Source organism: Ursus maritimus, unplaced genomic scaffold, assembly GCF_017311325.1.
Source record: "Ursus maritimus isolate PB19 unplaced genomic scaffold, ASM1731132v1 scaffold_35, whole genome shotgun sequence".
Classification (NCBI taxonomy): Eukaryota; Metazoa; Chordata; class Mammalia; order Carnivora; family Ursidae; genus Ursus; species Ursus maritimus.
The window spans coordinates 27542884-27548886 of record NW_024426119.1 but is presented as its reverse complement, the minus strand read 5'-3'; the positions used below and the strand labels follow the sequence as shown (position 1 = coordinate 27548886).

The window sequence follows — 6003 nt, the reverse complement described above, 5'->3', positions numbered from 1 at the left end:
CAGTGCTGAGTCAACTGACTTTGAAAGCTTCCCAAGGGAATTCTACCACAACTTTAAGGAGAGTTAATACCTGTTTTTCCAAAATATTTCCAAAAAGTAGAAATAGAAGGAAAACTTCCAAACTCCTACAAATCCAGGATTACCTTGATTCCAAAATGAAACAAAGACCTCACTAAAAGGAGAATTATAAGCCAAATATTCCTGATCAACATGGCTACAAAAATTCTCCACAAAATACTGGCATATTGAATTCTACAATACATTAAAAGAACTATTCACCACAATCAAGTGGGATTTATTCTGGGCTGAAGGGGCTATTCAATATTTGCCACATTAATAAAAGAAAATATAAGAACCATATGATCCTCTCAACAGATGTGGAAAAAGCATTTGACAAAATATAGCATTCATTCATGATAAAAACCACAGCTCCCTCTCTCTTGTGGGTAGCTTCTGACCACCTCTCATATGTCTCTACTTCTCTTCATTTAGTTGTGGAGTTTGTTCTACTAGTCTTCAGATCACTCGCTGGTTTATTGACTTGGATGTGAGTGATATCTAGTTGTAAAGATGGGATGAAGTGAGCTTAGGGTCCTAATACTCTGCCATCTTCCTGCCATGTCCTCTAACACAGTCAAACTGACACTAAAATAAACAATCACAGACATGTATAAAAATATCTACAGCTATTATCATATTAACTGGTGAAATATTAAATGTTTTCCCCTAAGATCAGGAACAAAGCAAAAATAATCACCTTCCCACTCTTATTTAAAATTTATATTGGAGCTTCCCTCAGTGCAATAATGCAAGAAAATGAAATACATGACATCCAGTTGGAAAGGAAGAAATAAAACTCTTTTTATTTGCAAACTACATGATCACCTGTGTAGTTAACCAAATGAACTTTATAAAAAGAAAAGAAGAAAAGATCTGCAATGTTTTCCTGCAGTTTAATGTGGTCGGGTAGTCTTTGTAACAAATGGTGCTAGAATTAGACATCTTTATGTTAAAAAAAAGGCAAACAACAACGTAATGGACCTTATTCATAGCCTGCACTATATACAAAAATTAACAGAAATGGACCTGAAAGTACAACCTGAAACTATAAAATCTTAAAGAAAAAACACAGAAGGAGATTTTTGTGAAGTTGAATTAGGCAAAAATCACTTAGGTAAGATACCAAAAGCACAAACCGTAAAATAAGATATTGATAACTGAAATTTAATCAAAATTTAAAACCTTTGTTCTTCCAAAGACAGTGTTAAGAAAACGACAAGACAAATTGGACTGGGAAAGTATTTGCAAAGCATCTGATTATCAGAGAGGAAGACAAACCATGAGAGAATTTTGACTCTGGGAAGAAACTGAGGGTTGCAGAAGGGGAGGTGGGTAGGAAGATGGGGTAACTGGGAGATGGGCATTAAGGAGGGCACATGATGTGATGAGCACTGATGTTATACACAACTAATGAATCAATGAATGCTACATTAAAAACTAATGATATGTTGGCTAATTGAATTCAAACAAAAAAACAACAACAAAAAATCTGATCAAAACTTGTATCCAAAATATATAAAGAGAGGCAGCACCGCAGGAGGCAGCATGGGATGCAGGTCCAGAGGAGTTGCAATAGTAGAGAAGGTACTGGTGACAGGCCAGGCTGGTTAAATCAGCAGCCACATGGTGCTGGACATGCAGGGGGCTGGCTATTTCTTCGTGGGAATGAGCAACTTCCATAATGCTATCTGTGGAAGGGGCTCCATGCTAGACAGCCTGTATTGGATTCAGGAGCTGACAGGCTGCTCTTTGGAGTTTGTGGAGATGGACATCTTGGACCAAGCAGCCCTGTAGCATCCCTTCAAAGAAGCACAGCTTTATGGCAGTCATCCACTTTGTGGGCCTCAAGGTTGTGGAAGAATCAGTCCTGAAACCTCTGGATTATTACAGAGTTAAACTGACAGGAACTATCCAGCTTCTGGAGATCATGAGGGCCCATGGAGTGAAGAGCCTGGTGTTTGGCAACTCAGCCATCACATTACAGGAACCCCTAGTAGCTTCCCCTGGATGGGGCCTACCCCACAGGTGGCTATACCAACCCCTACTTCAAATCCCAGTTCTTCACTGAGAAAATGATCCTGGACCTGTGTCAGGCAGACTGGAATGCAGTGCTTCTGCAATATTTCAACCCCATGGGTGCCCATGCTTCAGGCTGCATTGGTAAGGATCTGCAGGCATCCCTAACAACTTCCTGCCCTATAGAGATTGTGTGATAGGAGGTACTGAATGTCTCTGGCAATGACTATGACACAGAGGATGACATAGACATCAAGGATTAATCCATGTAGTGGATCTGACCAAGGGCCATATAGTGAACTTGAGGAAGCTGAAGGAAGAGTGTGGCTACTGGATTTACAACCTGGGCTCAGGCATGGGCTATTGGGTGCTATAGGTGGTCCAGGCCAGGAAGGAGGCTTCCAAGCAGAAGATCTCATACAAGGTGGTGGCATTGTGGGAAGGCATTGTGGCTTCCTATTATGCCAACCTCAACCTGGCCTTCAGGGAGCTGGGCTGTATACAGCCTTAGGGCTAGGCAGGATATGTGAAGATCTGTGGCATTGGTAGAACCAGAATCCTTCAGGCTTTGGTGCATAGGCCTGAGACCCTTCCCCTACCATATACCAGAAAAAGAAAGAAATAACTGTCTGCTCTCCAGCTCTGGTGGGAACTGAGGGACCTCAGCCTCCCCTACTTCAAACCCAAGCTGGGCCTTCTCAGCACACCAGGCATGAAGCCAAGGACTCCACTTACCAGGAGTTGAGTCTCTAACTCTTCTATTTGGCAGGATGTGGGACCACTAAGAGTGAATGGGGGAGTAAGGGGCCTGAGACAGGCACTAACGTATACTGCTCTGAAAGAGCTTTCTGAAGAATTTAAGATAAAAGTTTTCTAACACTGGGGAAAAATGTATAAAAACCCCTCACAACTCAATATTAAGAAAACAACAACCCATTTTTGAAATAATGATTCTTTTATTATGTTATGTTAGTCACCATACAGTACATCCCTAGTTTTTGATGTAATGTTCCATGACTCATTACTTGCATATAACACCCAGTGCGCCATGCAATACATGCCCTCCTTAATACCCATTACTGGCCTATCCCATTCCCCCACCTCCCCTCCCCTCTGAAGCCTTCAGTTTGTTTCCCAGAGTCCATAGTCTCTCATGGTTCATTCCCTCTTCTGTTTATCCCCCCTCTTCATTCTTCCCTTCCTTCTCCTACCAATCTTCTTATTTCTTATGTTCCATAAATGAGTGAAATCATAGGATAATTGTCTTTCTCTGCTTGACTTATTTCACTTAGCATTATCTCCTCCAGTCCCATCCATGTTGCTGCAAATGAAACAACAACCCATTTTTAAAAATATGCTAAAAATTAAATTAAAAGTAAAGTTTTAAGTGGAAAATTTAAAGAGATAAATGGATTGAAAGTAAAATAATTTTTTGAAAAGATACATTATGCAAAGAGCAACCACAAGAAAGCTGGTGTGCTTAAACTAATATCAGACAAAATAGACTTTAAAATGTTACTAGAGGGAAGGGGAAAGATGGCGAAGGAGTAGGGGACCCTATTTCAACCAGTCCCCTGAATTGAGCTGGATATCTACCAAACCATTCTGAACATCCATGAAATCAGCCTGAGATGTAAGAAGATATATATGGATCTCTACAAACAGAACTTCTCCTGTGGTTGGTCTCGAGGTATGAAATGGGGAGTCGAGAGTCTGAGGGCAGATATCAGAAAATAAACAGAATGGGGATAGAACCTCCATGAACTTGGCTGGGAAGGCAAAATCCTCCCACACTGGGGACAGGGCACAGACTCGCAGACTGGTAGAGGCGGGGAAAGTTCTTTAGGACACCACCCCCCAGACTGAAACCTAGAGCTTGGGAGTGCATGCGAGAACCTGGGGCAGCTGGCCATTTTAGAAGTACAAAGGGCAGAGCCATGCCCAGCCCTGGTAGCGAGGACTGGGAGAGCGGCTCTGGGGAGCACAACCCAGGATGCTGTGGGTTTTTAGCAGCACAGTTAGAAACAGAGTCAGTGTTGCCTGGAGAGCTCAGTGAAGGGCAGACTGTGATCTCTCTATTCTGAGATAGATGCTTGGATATGGTCACTTTTACTCTGACTCTCAGAAGAGACACTGAAAGCCACCAGGGAAAGCTGCCAGAGAACAAAAGCCCCCCAAAACCGGTTCTCACTGAGCTCATCCCCTCCCCTCACTGGGGGCAAGACGACTCTGCCCAAATAGGGTTACCTGAGTATCAGCGTGGGAGGCCTCTCCCCCAGAAGGCAGACTAGAAGAACAAGAAACCCACATCCCTAAGGTCCCTTTAAAACAGATGCATCTTGCTTGGGTCCTGGTCAATAATTTGGACTCTGTACATTCCTGCAACCACACTTCATCAGAATGACAAGGAGGAGGAACCCCCAACAAAGGAAAGAAACAGAGACTGTGGCCTCTGCCATAGAACTAATAGATATGGATAAAACCAAGATGTGAGAAATGGATTTCAGAGTAACAATTATTAAGATGATATATAAGCTTGAGAAAAATATTAAATAAATATAGAATCTCTAAGGACTGAAATGAGAACTAATCTGACAGAACTTAAAAATGCTATGAATGAAATGCAGTCTCAACTGGATGCTCTGACTGCCACGGTAAATAAGGCAGAAGAACAAATTAGTGAGTTAGAAGATAAGATGATAGAAAAGAAGGAAATAGAGGTGACATAGGAAAAAAGAATCCAATTTCAAGAAACTAAGGTGAGGGAGATTACTGACTCAATGAAACATTCCAATATCAGAATTATTGGGATCCCTGAGGGGCTGGAGAAAAAGAGAGGTCTAGAAGAGATATTTGAACAAACTGTAGATGAGAACTTCCCTAATCTGGGGAAGGAAACAAGCATTCGTGTCCAAGAGGCAGAGAGGACCCCTCCCAAGATCAATGAGAACAGATGGATACCATGACATGTAATAGTACAATTTGCAAATCTTAGATCCAAGGAAACAATCTTGAAAGTGGCAAAGGGGAAGAGATTTCTTATGTACAGAGGGAGGAACATCCGAATAATGTCAGACCTGTCTACAGAGACCCGGCAAGCCAGAAAGGGTTAGCAAGATATATTCAGAGTACTAAATGAGAAGAACATGGAGCCATGGATACTGTATCCAGCAAGGCTGTCATTCAGAACAGATGGAGAGACAAGAAGCTCCCAAGACCAGCAGAAACTGAAAGAATATGTGACCCCTAAGCCAGCCTTGCAAGAATTATTAAGGGGGGGGGGTTCTATGAAAGAAGATCCTAAGAGTGATACAGAACAGAAATTTACAGAAACAATCTATAGAAACAAGGACTTCACAGACAACATGATACATTAAAATCATATCTCTCAATAATCACTCTCAATGTGAATGGCCTAAATTCTCCCATAAAATGCCACAGGGTTGCAGATTGGATAAAAAGACATGACCCATCCATATGCTGTCCACAAGAGACTCACTATGAACTTAAATATACATCCAAACTCAAAGTGAAGGGATGGAGAACCATTTTTCATGCCAACGGACCTCAAAAGAAAGCTGGGGTAGCAATTCTCATAACAGACAAACTAGATTTTAAGTTAACGACTGTAGGTAGAGATACAGAAGGACACTATATTATTCTTAAAGGGTATATCCAACAAGAGGATCTAATAATTATAAATATCTATGCCCCCAAAAGGGAAGCAGACAACTACATAAGCCAACTGTTAACCAAAATAAAGAGACGTATAGATAATAGTACATTAATAGTAGGGGGCCTCAAAACTCCACTCTTACCAATAGGCAGATCATCTATGCAGAAAATCAACAAAGAAACAAGAACTTTGAATGATGCACTGGACCAGATGGACCTCATAGATATATACAGAACATTCCACCCTAAAAC

General features: G+C 41.4%; 1 pseudogene; it reads left to right on the top strand.

The window, feature by feature from the left end:
* The first annotated feature begins 1605 nt into the window (after positions 1-1605).
* On the top strand, positions 1606-2655 carry LOC103676826 (annotated as a pseudogene).
* The last annotated feature ends 3348 nt before the right edge of the window (positions 2656-6003 follow it).